Source organism: Nymphalis io, chromosome 25 (assembly GCF_905147045.1).
Source record: "Nymphalis io chromosome 25, ilAglIoxx1.1, whole genome shotgun sequence".
Lineage (NCBI taxonomy): Eukaryota > Metazoa > Arthropoda > Insecta > Lepidoptera > Nymphalidae > Nymphalis > Nymphalis io.
The window spans coordinates 5,934,184-5,951,740 of NC_065912.1; the positions used below are offsets into that span (position 1 = coordinate 5,934,184).

The 17,557-nt window shown below is 32.8% G+C and overlaps 1 protein-coding gene across 4 annotated transcripts in view; it reads right to left on the reverse strand.

Moving 5' to 3' along the window:
• LOC126778087 (cGMP-specific 3',5'-cyclic phosphodiesterase-like) overlaps positions 1 to 17,557 on the reverse strand; it is a 133,881-nt gene that overhangs the window by 25,874 nt on the left and 90,450 nt on the right. The gene's annotated exons all lie outside the window — the stretch shown is intronic.

Here is a 17,557-nt window from a genome sequence, read left to right on the forward strand (position 1 = left end):
CAGGACTTACATTGACACAGCACGGAAAGATAACAAACAATTAAAATTAGTTTTGGAAGCACTTCTACTTGGTTATTTTATAGGAATAAATTGAATGTGAAGCCGAATGAGCAGCTAAAATTGAAATATGACCCATGCAGTGTTTGTGAAAAAACGTAGCGTCGGTAAATTAACTTATGGGTATTGGCAGAGAAATCGCATGGGACTGTTGTTAAATAAAAACTACTGAAAAGAATCGAATAGTAATATTCAGCAACAGGCTATATCGATCCCTAGGACAGTCGAAATCTATTTTGTATGCCAGACGTTTTCGTTTGCGTGAACTTGCGTACATAAATTATTACACCCCTACGAACTTTACAAATTAAAGTAATTTCTAAAAGCCTGCCTATAACATCCTGGAATATGAGTTGGAAGATATACACTTGACAGATTTTCATCTGACGCAGGATTTCCGAAATTAGGCGAAATGGTGTTTGTTCAATTTATACCCACAATTTTCGGTTAAGATTTATATGCTTAACTCAAATATAACATATTCAAAATGAAATTTATGATTAAATATTTGATATAAACAATAATGTGTCTAGTTAATTATATAAACATCATGCAAACTCTATCAGTTTTAATATATGTATAGATTTCTGCCAAGGTTATACACGCATCACTTACGCGTGGTTGGCTCTACGCGAACATGATATTCGATACATATAATACGATATTGTATCGAACTATCAGCGCCACTATTCATAGGAATATATTTATGTAAATTGATTGCTATTAACGCTTAGCATAGATTGAAAAAAAAACTAACGTTCAGACTTGATATAAAACTAAGGAGGGGTTTCATAGGCGCTTGAAATTTTATAAAATTGTTTCAAGTTGTGAGATAGAATTCTACCAGAAAACAAAATTCGAGACAAAAGCCTTTCAAATTAGTTTTTCCTTGATAAAGTTTTCGCAGGAAACAATGTCAGAAAACAATAAAATACAGCTGCTTATTTGAAAACTCTGAACATTCCCAACTTTTGAAGACGAGATAAAAAACCGCATAGAAGATTAGAAATATGTTTAATAGCAAGCAAGCTAATTTATTATAAATTTATATTTTTTCATATATAAAATGTAACACTTAGTAAATATCTCACTTCCGAGTCTCTTCTCCTTTTTGAAGAGAAGGTTTGGAGGTTATTCCACCATGTTGCCATGTATATGTATTTCAATTAACACATACAGGTTTACAATGTTTCCATTACCGCCAAGCAAGAGATGAATTGAAAACACAAATTTTGTTTTAAATTTACTCGTCCATACACTGAGTGATTACTCAGTACTCACTGTGTTTGTACAGGATTTATATCATATTTAAATACACACATCATTACGTACATTTTTTTTAATATTTCCATCCAATGGTAATTAGTAAGTAATTATTTATTATGGAATTTTAATTAAAAAAAAAAATATCATAAGCATGTTAATTTTAGAAATAAATGAAAAAATAGTTATAAGATTATAATTATTATCAATTTAATTTTTAATTCATTATTAGTTATTGTTTTTTATTTTAATTATTTTGTTATATATTATTATAATATTTTATTGCTTTCGTTTATTCACAATCACAATTTTTAGTATTGTAAGAATTATAGTTAATGTTATAATTTGTTCTAAGTAATATAAAAAATATTTATTCTGAAAATATTTCAAGGTGCAGAAAATGCATGTTTTAACCTTCTTGAAGAGCCGCGCACTTTATATTAAGTGTGAATTGGTTTTAATTGTTACATGTGTAACTGTGTAAGTGACTGCTGATGGAGTGAATGAATGAATGAAATGAATATTACCTTATATATTTGCATCGTCCCGTTGTCAAGCAAAAATAACAATATGTTGATTGTTTAATATGACGCGTTGAACATACAACGCAAAATTCACGACACCGAAATGAATCCTTTGAGAAAACATTTCCGCGCGAAACAACGTGACCTCATACATGAGCCTCCAACAAACATGAATCAACCGTGTAAAGTCACAACAAAGCCCAATGCTGAACTTTACCTAAAACTGTACCGCCCAAACGAAATTGTTATACGCTACGAAGAATATTATTTTATCTGTCTTAAATGATATTATATTTGTCTGTCTTAAATGAAGCTGTTAAAATAAAGAACAAAAGGGGTTGTAAGAGGCTCTCAACAAAAGGGTCATCATCGCTGAAACGTTTTTGACATTCCACTACTTCATTTGTTTATCTTCGTGCGCTTTAAAATTTAGCTTCAAGTCAATTGATAGCTATTTTCAATGTAATTGTATTAAGGTAAGTAGAATACGTGACGAATCTCGTTTATTCTAGAAATAACTCGTAATCTCAAATCGTAGAAATTATTTCTTAAATACTGATTTTAAATAAATAGAATTATCCAGTCTGTGAGTATTGAAATTTTTACTCTAAATGTTATAAAGTTACTCGAAATGACTACCAAAACTTCCTCCAAAAAATATTCCCATTTTATTTTAGGTAAGAAGTGGTAAATTTTCTTACTATCAAATAATTTCCGTATCAAACTGATTTCAAAATTTTCTGATTTCTTATAATGCAAAATCTAAATAATTAATCATATCATAGTACCAAAAATATATTAATCTGTTTCTTTAAACTACAGTGAACATGAACATTAATTTCGTTTCGAACAAAGGTTTAAAAATATCAATAATTTCATACAACCGCATTTATTCTCGTCACGTATACGACGCAATTGCAGGACAAAGGAAACTCGATATCCCAGTCGGATTCAGTCAGTGTGCTTGTGTGTTTAATTTAATACAGTTACATTTTTGTTTTCGGTGAAAAAATTACTAGATTTTTCATATAATTTGTATAAATTTAAATCTGTAGTTTTATCCTGTTATGTTAGATGAACATTTAATTTATGAATCTTAACCGATGAATGTGGGTTCAAACATGGGCAAGCACCTCTGAATTTTCATGTGCTTAATTTCTGTTTATAATTCATCTCGTGCTTTTCGGCGAAGGAAAACATCGTGCGGAAACCTGCAGTGTCTAATTTCATCGAAATTCTGCCACATGTGTATTCCACCAAAAAATTTTCAAAAAATTCTTCTCAAAAAGGGAGAGGAGGCCTTAGCCCAGCAGTGAGACATTTACAGGCTGTTACTTACTTACATATATTTATAATGCGAATATAATTCTCAAGAATATTGTCTGTAAATATATAATAGTAGTGTTTCTAAAACGTTTATATTATATAACGCTGATAAATATAAAAGTGCATTAGATTAAAAGTATTATTTATAGTATTAATAAATAATATAGAGAGAGATATAAACTAGAAGTTCCACAGAACATGCCTGAACAAACTCCTGTTATCCGCTTGAACAGTTTTTACAAAGAGCATTCGCCCTTTGACCTACACGTTCCATGGTCCAGTCAAGTGCGAAGCGCCAATATGTCATGTTCGATCGCTAATCCTAAACTAATATTTGTAACAAGCAGTGTCTCGTAAGTCACTTAATCTTATGTCGTCAAAACAGCGCATGTATTGTTCAAGTAAAATTGTTATTTGTATACAGTCTGTTGTAAAACATTATGATAATTTTTAAGATAAAAATGACTCTTTGAGTCTTTCGCTGCTTCCTCACAGGTCTGAGGTATTCCTTTCTGAACTAGTACCACTTTCACTTTGTGGTAAGGGATTGTGCAAGCCCTTTTGGGTAGGTACCATCCAACGATCATATAGTCTTCTGTCAAATAGCAATACTTAGTATTGTTGTGTTTCAGTTTGAATTGTGAATGAGCTAATGTAACTGCAAACACAGGGGCCATCATATCTTAGTTCTCACGCTTGGCAGCGCGTTGGCGATGTTAGGAACGGATAATATAAGAAATATTACAGCGCCAATGTCTTTGGGTGGTGGTGTCCACTCACTATCAGGTGGCCCACTTACCACAGCCTACCAAATAAAATAAAAAAACAGACGTTAAATATTTAATAAGTGTACTTCATTATTAAATAAAAAAATATTTTGACTTTATGTATTCGAATAGATTTTATAATAATTGAATCTGTGCTTTGTTGGCAATTAATATAAAGCAAAATTTGTTAGAATCATTTGCCAGTTAGCTGTTCATGTATAGAAATACTATTAATTTACGAGCTTACAGCTTCGTTTAAACTATGAACTTGTAATTACAGACTCAGCAACTTTATCATGTATGCCTTAAGACGATGTTACTGAATCATTGAAAAAGGATTTACGGATTAATTGTTATATTAGTTATTAATTGTAAATGGAACGAAATTTCTCATAAAGGGTTCCGAAGGTCAAGTGACAAGCGATTTGGGTTAAGCTATGTAGCTTGTCAACTAGTTTCCCACCGTGATCGTCGTCGACATGAGTTGGAGAGGCTGCGGGATCATTTTCACATAGAAGATCTTCAGAAGGGGGGGAGGGGGTCTGTTGCAAAAGACTTTTAACATAACTAACCTCTTTGGAAGAAGTATACACTTACAGTAGAATACTTGCATCGAACTATAATTAGACACATTAATATCTGCCAACGTGCACTGGACCGGAATTGTGTAATAAAACATACATTTCAAACCTTCTCCTAAACAAGTGAGATTGCCCTAAAAAGAAAACAGTTCGCTCTTGATTCTTTACTAGCTAACATTACACATCCTTTTTAAAGTAAGTGCAACCATTGGTAGGAATTTAAGATCACTTAAAATCTTAGCAGTTAAAAGCAAATCTTATATACGATGTACGAGTACTTAAGACGATCTGTTTCCTTTGGTAACCTAATATGTTATTTACCTCATATTCTATGTAACTCGGTACCAATTTTTTGAGTTTCAGTTTCCATATTACGAATAAAGTCTGAAATATTATAAATCTTTTTACCAAATATTTCTTACACGATCGGTCTCATATCATATTTAATATAGATAGAGGCTATACCTTTTTGATTCTCGTTGAAAGGAAAATATTTCAATGACTCGAATAACTACTACACCTTTTCTAACAAATGCTGAAATGTCAGATTCGACATATGTTGAACGTTGCTGAGTTTTGAAAGGAGCGTCATTACTTCTTACCTGAATACATACATAATCTATGTTACATTATTTATTTAATCTTATTAGGCTTGAAATTTAACATTTATTTATCATTCTTTATTCAATCTGTGAATATTAAAAGCCCAAGATGCATTATATTAGAAAAGTATGTGCATCAACTTTTGAACTCCGGACTGCTGCAGAAAAATTCTTGATAGAAAAACTCAACATAAATATTGGCTCGACTTGTTGAAACCAGGTTTTCAGTATAACCGTATATCAAATATCAAAAGCTTTTGTTGACCGAAAACCATAACAGCTCGCAACAAGGAAAAAAATAATTTTCGTTTCGAATAAATTTAAATATATATTGGTCACAGCTGTTCATAATATGTATATTCCGAATTCTGACTTGATACTACACAATGACTAAATCTTTGTAACTATGTCTATCTACAGTAGTGAACAACGAATAAACCAATATACAAAAAATATATACCAGGAGATGCAGCGTGAGACAGATTTTAGACATTTTTTTTATACAAATTAGGTAGGTGGACGGGCAAATGGACCACCTAGCGGGTCGTCATCGTCCATAGACATTAGCGCTGTAATAGACATTACCTATTCCTTACATCGCCAATGCAGCACCAACCCTGGGAACCAAAATATCATGTCATTTACTTTGTTCCTTTGTTGTTGCAGTTACACTTGCTCACTCATCCTTAAAACCGTAACACAACAATACTAAGCTATAGCTATTGCTATTTAGCGGTAGAATATCGTATGAATTTGTGGTATCTACCAAGACGGGTTCGTAAAGTCCTACCACCAAGTAAATATTGACATGACAAACTAGAATTTCATGTTTTTATTTATAATAAAAATGCTAAATACAAAATTGAACTCATAACGTTATCAAACAGCACTTAGATATTTTTCCACTTTGAATATTTAATTTAAAGATAAAAATAACGGTATAAAAGCAAATAAAAGAAACGTTATTAAAACTTTAAATATTAATATAAAAGCGAATTGAAATCGGATTGCATATTCAAAACGTCAGTCGTAATTAATGGCTGAACTGTGCAAAGTGTTACTTGCAGATTATACGAGTTGTTCTGAAATTGGAATTTTAACGTTTTTTTGCTTGACGATCGTATTGATTTTATCGATTTTGTGGTTGCTGAAAAACGAACTGAAAGTTGAGTACGAAAAAAAACATTATAAAGTTTCAATAGTGAAATGAAAAAGTAAATTAAAATTAAACGTAAGAACTTACGTAAAGTTTTTAATACCTATTAAGAATAAAAACATATATATATATTAATAGGTGAGCAGACTGGGCTTGCTCAACGCCCTACTACTAAATAAATTATGGTATCAAAATTATATAACGTTAAAATGATTCATGAATATTAAGTTGTGTTAAAATATTGAAACCTAGTGGGTACGGTAAATATTATATTGTATGCAAAAGAGATATAAACGTTAGTACGTAATTTATCACTGACACTGTTTCAAGCCAAATAATCTACCATTCATAGAGAATATTAATTACATTGAAAATGACTGAAGGTTTCAAAAGCCTAAGGTAATAAGGCCTTGTTAGATACTAAAACTGTATAAATTAATAGTCAAAATCATTTTTAGAAATAAGCTTTTATTTACAAAATTTGTTATCTATGCTGTTGACAGTTGAGAAGTTCCGTCGTCGGAAGCCAATCCTGGGTGCAGAATCATACTTTTCATAAAAATGCATTTTCACCCAAACTGAACCAACAGAAAATTCAACTAAGAGGAAGAAGAAGAGAGTTACATAAGACTCACACAGAGATTAGACTAGGAGGAAGTAACTCTAATTCAGCTTACAAATTTAAAAAAAAAACATTTGTTAAAGTTAAATAAAAAGATAAAAGCACATTTAATATGTAACAACATGATACTATTTAGGTATGTATACAAAGCTGATTGTAATGTCCTGCGTAATATATGCTAATTGTGTATAATAATATTCAGCCTATGATAACGGTATATGGTCCGAATGAGAAATTCTAATGCCTGGTTTACACAGTGCGAGCTAGCGTGCGAGTCGGTCGCATATGCAGTGCAACTCAATGTGTACACGTACGTATGGTATACGGACTTTTGAAGGTTTATTTAGTTAGTCGTTGAAAAACTTCAAGAAAATTAAAGTGTGTTCAGTGATACTATAGAATTTTCTACATATAAAGAACAAGCGAATCCGATCGTATATATGCTATGCTATGCTCACAAACGCCAAGAACATTACTTGAGACCTATTTTAATAAGTTTCATATATTATGATATTTCTAATAGACCTTAATAGTTGTTTTTAGTGTACAATGGTGAGTGTTTTTTGCCAGTGAAGTTATTTGAGATTATATTTATATTTAGATTATATATTTATATTTATTTTATTTTACATAGGGTCGTCGTCGCCCTATGTAAAATGTCAAGTCAAAAGTGCTTTAAAGAAATTATTTGAATAAAATACATTTTGGATATATATATAAAAGATATAAAGGGAAGTGTATGAAAAGTCTGTGAAAACCAAAATGTGGTTTCTTATTTGCACAGCTGAGAAGGGCAAAAATCCGTTCAAATATTTGCGAAATGAAATCGGCTAAAATCGTTTGAATCTACGACGTATGAAGTATGATATGGTTGCCATGGTTTTCGAGTTGGATTTAATCCAACGAATATATGCATGGAAAATTTATTAGATGATGATGAATATATTTGATAATGCAATAAATATCGCTATTAAATGTTAGATTATTTTATTGAAATAAGTTTATTAATAAAATAGGTAAGAAAAACACAAAATTTCAGTAAAAGTAGACACATGGTCTACTTTCACTGAATTGAAATTTTGTCACATGCGTAGCCCGCATTGAAGCAGTGTTGTGAAATTATCTTCAAATCCTTCTCCTCAAATAGAGAGGAGGAGGAGATTGTTGTGTTCCGGTTTGAAGGGTGAGTGAGCCAGTGTAATTACAGGCTCAAGGAACATAAAATTTTAGTTCCCAAGGTTGGCGGCGCATTGGATATGTAAGCGATGGTTGATATTTCTTACAATGCCAATGCCCAAGGGCGTTGGTGACCACTTACCATCAGGTGGTCCATATGCTCGTCCGCCTTCCTATTCTATAAAAAAAAAACAATCGATGAATAGAAAATAGCATTGGAGCAGCGGAGTGGATTAAGTTCCTACCTTCCTAAAGTTAAAGTTAAAACCTTCCTTTCAAATGGGATATTGCCAAGTTGTTATTTTAGAAAATAATATAACCAACCCCCCCTCACCCTCATACACAGACTATATAAACATACCGTAATCCTTAACCGTAACAGCCTGTGAATGTCCCACTGCTGGGCTAAAGGCCTCTTCTCCCTTTTTGAGGAGACGGTTTGGAGTTTATTCCACCACGCTGCACAAGTGCGGGTTGGTGGAATACACATGTGGCAGAATTTCAGTGAAATTTGACACATGCAGGTTTCCTCACGATGTTTTCCTTCACCGTCAAGCGTGAGATGAATTATAATAAATTAAGCACATGAAAATGCAGTGGTGGTTGCCCGGACTTGAACCCACGATCATCAGTTAAGATTCACGCGTTCTTACCACCGGGCCATCTCGGCTGTTTACTTTACTTTTACTTAAAGTTAATTTTCACTGTTTGTGCAATAACTTGGATATTCCAAATATAAAAAAAAAATTATATGTTATAAATAAATGAATGAGACGCTTAAATAAATTATAAAATGAATACATACGGATAGCATTTCTTTGTATGGTATCACTAATACTGAGGATTGAACGAGACCGTACGTTGAATAAATATGACTATTTCGATTTGATGTCTTATTTCCTTTAACAAACACAGTATTGCGATTCATTTTATACAAATACAAATTTGTACTAGGTTGCTATTTTCGCCCTTATAGCTTCTAATATAGGGATTACTTCTCCCTGTAGCTAGTTCTTCAGTTAAAACATCCATTATGCTACATTTTTGTTCTACTTTTGCGATTCTATTGTAATATATATTTGATTGAAATCGAATGCATGCTTTTTACTATACTTAACCTCAGCTATGATTACAAAAGTTAAGGTTTGATAAATTACATAAATGCTTTGTGTATTCATTACATTGTCATTCATTTGTAACAACAAACAACTTAAAACTTACCACAGAAAGCGATCGTGAAATGTCAAAAATTGATATGCGACCATAATAATTATAACATTTCAAGAATAACGGTCAAAATTGTGTATCACCATAAGTCGGTTGTCAACATATCACGGTTGAATAATGAAGTGAGTTCTTACAGAATAGCACTGCACCTGTTTCGTGTGATCTCAACCCTGGTTAACAGTACTGCTTCGCTCTCGTGTAACAGAGTAATAATAATAAAATTTTATTTACACCCAAAAGAGTCATGTACACAATTTGTTTGCAGTATTATCCAAATCTAGAGTTTTTTTTTACATTAGCCACACTGGTGGTGGACCTCTGACTCTGAAACTAATATAAATTGTACTATCAGAGTCAGCGATTCTTCGACAATTAATTGCACACTAGATTAGATTCCTAGATACCTTTAAAGGCGTATTCAGCTTTATATTATTTAAACGAAAAGCATATTTAATGATTTATGTACATATAAACATACCGGAGGTAACTAAATTATTGATGATTTGTTTAGTTGGTCGTTACGAAACGTAAAGTGAACATTAGGATAAAATTAGCATCTGTGCTTGCGCACACACTTATGCACTAATATGTTCTGCGCAGTTTATTAATCTTACTGGAGAATAGCCGCCGTGTCTGAAATCGGTCAACGACATCAACAACCTTTACCAATACTTTTATTAGATATGTTAATGACATTAAGAAATCTTGTGAACTTTTTGCAGCAAAAAGGTAGTATATTCGAAAACTGGGTATTTATGTATCTAATTATTTTGAAGAAATTTAAAAAAAAAGTAACAATATATATCTTTACAGTTTATCTTCTTCATCATATATTTACACACACATATATATAATGTTACTTTTTTATATAGAATAAGAAGGCGGACGAGCATATGGGCAACCTGATGGTAAGTGGTCATCAACGCCCATAGACATTGGCATTGTAAGAAATGTTAACCAACGCTTACATCATCAATGCGCCACCAACCTTGAGAACTAAGATGTTATGTCCTTTGTGCCTGTAATTACATTGGCTCACTCACCCTTCAAACCGGAACACAACAATACCAAGTACTGCTGTTTTGCGGTAGAATATCTGATGAGTGGGTGGTACCTACCCAGACGAGCTTGCACAAAGCTCTACCACCAGTTACTATATATTTTTAAAGTTTTATCGATATTAATTACCGAGAAAATAGGTTTTTATGTAGCTCAATTAGAACACTTATATGTATCTACGACCTACGTCTTATAATTCTAGTTCTCAACAAAAACTACACAGCTGTGCTATTATATTGGTTGTGTGACGTCCATTAGAAAATAGAACCATCTGAAGGAAATACTGATAATAAATCAACTTCGTTATATATCATATGCTTCATCAAAGTATTTATATTCATAAAATAATAAATAATCTTACTGGACATCTGAACACTTAAGACAGACTATATAGAAAGAAAAAGACGGCAAGAAGCTTGCAAAATATATGGAACAAGTGCTATAAATATATATGACTATACAAAGCCCCTCCACCAAAGTATACGTACAATAATTTACAATTATATTTAATGAAAAAACAAAAATATTATACTAACGTAGGTTTTTATCGCTAAAAATAATCATGCTATGATTGAGCAATTTTTATCTCTCACGCTGTAGATGGCGAAATCCCCGGTGAAATCATTGTATGAAATGTTATATTTGAATATAGAAACATAAAACTACGTAATAATCTTTTATTTTTAAATAAAAAAGCGCTTTGAAGCGCATAAATTAAAAAAAAATGGCTATACAGTTTAAAGCAATGGAAACCGTTGTTGACTATATTGTTGTGTATTAAAAATTCATATTGCTTTTGTATTTAATAAGCGTTCTATTACTAAGTGCATCCTTTAATACCGTCGACGGCAATTTGTATCTAGCAGCACTCGAGTTTGAATCGAATCGAATCTGTGAATGTAATACGATTATTATTTTAATTGTATTGTGTAGCTATAAAGTACCAACCTGTGAAATATTCTATTGGTGGGCAGAGGGCTCATTTTTTGAAAAAATGCCTTTGATTAGAAGGTTTTGTAATAAATTAAACTATAATGTACCAATTATATAATTTCGATACAAATACAGAAAGAACTATAAAAACTTGTATAAGCAAACCTGTCCTTATTTGTTTTTACTTTACAGCATAAGTCTAGATTAAAGAAAATAAGTATTGTTTTTTGTAAAAGTAATTATTTTTTTTTATAAAAATCACTAATTGCAGGTCAAATAACTTATAGGTTAGGTTAAAATTTTTTGAGGGTTACATTTTATCAGATATATTATTGGTCTATCGTATGGAAGCGATTGATGATGTCCTCCTATGAGGTTTCCGCAACGTTAGCTTATGTTAAGGGAGACTGCATCATCTGCTGAGTCAATTGCGTGGGACACATTATATTGCACGAGTGTGTTTGCAAACACAAGTGCACTTCACTATCACTTGTATAATCCAATGGGACGGCAATCTGATACGACCGAAAAGAGTTCAGGCACAGGACAACGGCTTTACGTGCTTTATGAGGTAAGGGTGTATAAGAACTGACAAATTCCAAACTTCAAGTTAACAGCTAAGTATTTATTGGCCACTTTTTACTGGCCCAACATCGGTTTTGGAATGTGTGGTCTTATAGCAATCCACTAGACCGAGAATAGAATCGAGGTAATCGAACAGAGTATATAATAATAATTATTTAACCACTGGTGGTAGGGCTTTGCAAGCTCATCTGGGTAGGTACCACCCACTCATCAGATATTCTACCGCAAAACAGCAGTACTTGGTATTGTTGTGTTCCGGTTTGAAGGGTGTGTGAGCCAGTGTAATTACAGGCACAAGGGACATAACATCTTAGTTCCCAAGGTTGGTGGCGCAGTGGCTATGTAAGTGATGGTTGACATTTCTTACAATGCCAATGTCTAAAGGCGTTGGTGACCACTTAACATCGGGTGGCCCATATGCTCGTCCGCTTTCCTATTCTATAATATATATATATATATATATATATATATATATATATATATATATATATATATTTAACGCTGTAAAACAATGACAAAACAATGTCAATAAGTCCATAACTATATTTATTTGCATATTTTTGATTTACGGTGTGACGTTCAATGTATAAATTTATTTCATATCATTTGAAATACTATAAATCAGAGAGTATAATGTACAGAGATGTTTATCTCACAATAAAACTGGTCGTTATCATTCACGCTAATATTATATTAAAAAATTAGATAGCCGGCCCAGCAATTTGGTTATAAGATCGTACAAACATAAAAACAATAATAATAATAATAATAATGTCCTCCAGACCAATTTCGGCCACGGCAGCCAATCTCAAGAGAGGTTAGCCAACTACGCAGGAGATATTATAGTGCAGAAGTGTGTGTGCAAGCACAGGTGCACTCTCTATTTCCAAACTCTCATAATCCGATGGGACGGCAATCCGACATGACCGAATAGAGTTCAGGCGCAGGACCTTTACGTGTTTTCCGAGGCACTGGAGTGTACACACTTCCAACTTCCAGACTCCGGGCTGCTGCTGAGAATTTTCTGATAGAAAAACCCAGTAGTTTTATATGGGCCCGACCTGGGAATTGAACTCAGAACCCCCGGGTCTGCGGCCTTACATCAAGCCACTAGACCAACGAGGCAGTCATAAACAAAAATACTTTATATTTATCCACACTATTCATCTCCTAATTGAACAAATACGAAAATTCAGTCAAGCTTGTCCCGATTTTATACCTGAGATAAGCTTCATTGTTCTTTTGCTATCTGGGCTCTACCAAAAGTAATTTTTTTGGTTAAATTATATGTAGATACGATCTTTATAATAACCTAAGTAAGTTCAGCCCAGTATGTGGATTACAACCAATGTCTTCTTAATTTGAGTTATGACTTTTTTTTTTATATGCGTCGGGATGGCAAATGACTCTACTCCACCTGATGGTAAGTGGTAGTAGAGTCCAAACGCGACGACAGCCAGTACAGTCGGGAAGAATGTTATGTACTAGCCGTCCCCGCCTTGCCGGCCCGCAAGATGCCTCTTCACGCCTCGTTTGAAGGAACCCGGGTTGTAAGAGGAGGGGAACACGTGAGCTGGTAAGGAATTCCATTTTTTGGTAGTGAGACAAAGAAAAGAGTTGCCAAATTTCTTTGTGCACGATGGAATTGATGTCACAGTTAGGCGGTGACATCGAGAACCAGCTCGCGTGGACTTAAGAAGGAAGGGGGAAGCAGGAATTCGTCTCGTGATTAAATGAACGGCCCTGAGGAGGACGGTAGGAGTCAAGATTTCTTTTCTCTGTAAGAGAGCTTCGTAGCACCATGAGCGGAGCACAAAACGGGACGGGTGGACGATGGGTATGTTAAAACGAGGCCACGACTTATGTATATTATGTATCTTATAACATAAATATATGAATATGCATGTAATATAATTTTGTGTGCATGCGTTGTTATATATAAGTTGAGCACCTCACATGAAACAACCATTGCTCGAACTATAAAGCATGTAAGCGCTTAATTAAAACATGGCGATTATTTACAACTTCGTACTTACATATAGACGAAACGGATAAGTTTTCAAGTTTGTTACTTAACAGAGCTAAGCACGCGAGGCATGTGTTACAATGTATTACTGCAACATAATGTTCTGGATTAAAAGCTTTTGCAGTTCCAAATATTTCCACTCCTGTTAATGGAAACTGTTACAGTAGCGTTGTATCATAAAATCTACTTTAATAAATTTGTTAAAATTTTAATATTTATCAGGTATTGTTAATCTTAATGATATTTTTTCCTTTGTTGATGATTTTTTTATATTTCGAAGATGATAGCGGGAGTTACCTGTAAAGTATGAGATAAAAAGTTTTGGTATATATATGTGTGTGTGCTGCGTGTATATGTGTGTGGATTTGGAAAAAATTTACTTTGACTTTATTAGTTCTCTAGATATGTACAAATACATAATTTAAATTACTACTAAAACTACAATCGCCTCCGCCTACAGATATCGACATTGAGATACGATCTATATATAAACCGTCAATTCGCCGCTAATCAATATTATGTTTTTTGAAATAATTATGTAAATATGTAATTTATTTATTTATTATTATAACAACACCAACAAGAAGTACACTAATAAATACAATTGAGTCTTTAAACATGACGTTATACAAATCAAGTGTCTCCTAAGTTATAGGTGTTGCAAAATATATCACCATTTCGAGTTAACAAAAAATAATAATTTTAAAAATCAAAATATTTATAACAAATAGAAAAGACATTAACAATTAAATTATTATAAAATTATAACATGATTTGTATAAAATGAGTAAAATATAAATATCGGAGAACATTTAAAATTTATTTATTTGAATTATTTTCTAAATACAAATTATTCTAACAAAATAGGGTAAACACGGAACCTCATTAACGAACGGGTAGTTAATTTGATGCAATGAAAACGTCAAACACTCATATATCCCACAGCGGGTTTGAGAGCAAATAACTTTTGTTTATTCATAGTTCTCGTTTTGTCCCAGTTAATCTAACTTATAATTGTATTTTAGTACATTTTATAATAATGTTAAAATGATTACTATATACACAAAATATGTGTAATTTTTAAGAACACTAAGCTTCTTTTTTAGGCCTTAAACTATAAGAGCCGTTGTAGATGTAGGTATCTGTAAAGGTTGGTAGTTATTCTGTTTATTTATTTTCGATTTGATTTCAATGTATTCGTACAATTGGCATTACAGTTTAAATGACAGTTCATTAATTATCAAGGATCATTACTTTGAGCTTCACTTCGCGAGATGAATGCCGGCCCTAAGAGCCGGACTTTCGGATTATTATATTTGTATAATGCGTTGTGATATCTGAAATTACAAAAACGAACGTCAGAATCATTTATGATATTCGATTTTCGATCATCATTATTAGGCCATCAGACAGAAGTTAAAATAAAAAAATAAACATTCCAATTAATATTGTTGGTTAATTTTTTTGCTTACATATAAAACCTTTTTAGTGACAATAACCTTATGCAATGTATACCATTACTAAGACGAACTTCACGTGTGTGGTTCATTTAACGTACTGGAATATAATACATCATTCATACACGGTAATGGCTGTGCTATAGACGAATTCCTTATGTATTTACTATTGTGCTGTGAACTGTAACTGTAATGAACGTAGATTGATTGGACACCTGATGTAATATATTTAAAGACGATTCTGCCTTTATTTTTTATTATTAAATATATGACTTATTGAATATATGACAGATTCATATAATTTATTTTACGACGCATGGCAAACAACTGGACCATGCGATCAGTCGTAACCTTTGCCGCTTCAATGGCGTCAATGCGCTGTTAACATTGGTACCTAAGATTGTGCCGGTAATAACACGAATTAACTTATTCATTAAACTGAAAAATAGTAATACTAGATGGCGGTAAAATAATTGACTGACGAGGATAAGATTAAATCAATTTTGTTAATGAAAACATAGACAAACTTGATTATTTAAATTTCTTTTCTACTACTTATTGTATCGATTATGAATAAAGATAATTATTAAATATGATATATATTTCCAACAAAGCCAGTCAGATGTTGCTTTCAGGGAATAATGTGAAAGTTGCCATTTCACGACCGACTTTCCAATCTATTATCATTTTAAAAGATAAAATGAAGTACTTCGTTTCACGCTATTTTATATTCTAGATTAAAATCTTTGTTGGCTTTCGAGATAGATTTCCTTTGGGATCGAGTGACGCTTATATAACACGAATGTTGGTACAATTATCTTATTAAGATAAATAATATGTTTTGTAACAAATAGTGATTAATATATTAAACAGTTATTGCGATTAAATAATTATATTAATTTTGCGTAAGTACATTATAAAAAGGAGAGGGTTTGGAGCTTATTCCACCAACCCGCATTGGAGCAGCGTGGTAAACCTTCTCCTCAAAAAGGGAGAGGAGGCCTTAGCCCAGCAGTGGGACATTTACAGGCTGGTATTGTTGTATTGTACATTATAAAAAAATGAAGCCGTCACGGAACGACCGGTACAAGTGAAACATCGAAATTTTTAAATAATTTATAATGAAATAAAATTAATAAATATGAAAAACTATGATGTGAAATAATCAAAAGCATACAGTTTCGTTACATTTTTTTTTCTGCGTATGCTTGCCCGGCGAAGGGGCATGTCGACAAATGAATTACTCCGTTTTCCGTTACGACATACGTGAAGGCCACATCCCCATTGAGCACCAAAGTTTCACAGAAAGGGTGTTGTTAATTTCAGCCCAATTATTTGCGTATATCTGGTTTAAAATTCAATTTTAGGATTTAACCAAAACAAAATCTAGTAATAAATGTGTAACTACTTCGTGTACATAAACTTATCTAGAAAATTATTTACAGCAATAATTATATGAGTAACGTCAAAGAGAGCACGGAATTTAACAAAGCAATCTTTCGTTACACGAACGTTGCTAAGGGATTATAGCTTAGTATAAAAAATGAATGTCTATTTCTAAACAGGAAACAAGCAGAAAGCGGTTTAGGAAGAAAATACGATTTACGTAGTCCAAATACATTTCCTATTGTTTCATCATTTCTTGACGGGAAATTGTTCTTGATGAAATGTCCCATTTATCTAAAAAATTAATTAAGTTTAATGTTTGTTCAAGTCCGAGATGACCCAGTGGTAAGAACGTGTAAATCTTAACCGATGATCGTGGGTTCAAACCCGGGCAAGCACCACCGGATTTTCATGTTAAGCACATGAAAATCCGGTTATTTGTGATTATAATTCATCTCGTGCTTTACGGTGAAGGAAAACATCGTGGGGAAACCTGCATGTGTCTAATTTCACTGAAATTCGGCCACATGTGTATTCCATCAACCCGCACTTGTGCAGCGTGGTGGAATAAACTCCAAACCTTTTCCTCAAAAAGGGAGAGGAGGCCTTTAGCCCAGTTGTGGGACATTCACAGGCTGTTACGGTTACGGATTACGGTATGTTCATATAGTGTGTGTATGAGGGGGTTGGTTATATCATTTTCTAAAGTAACAACTTGGAATACCCCACTGCTGGGTCAAGGCCACTTCTTTTTTTGAAAGTAATGTATGGAACTTAATCCACCCCGCTGCTCTAATGCTATTTTCTATT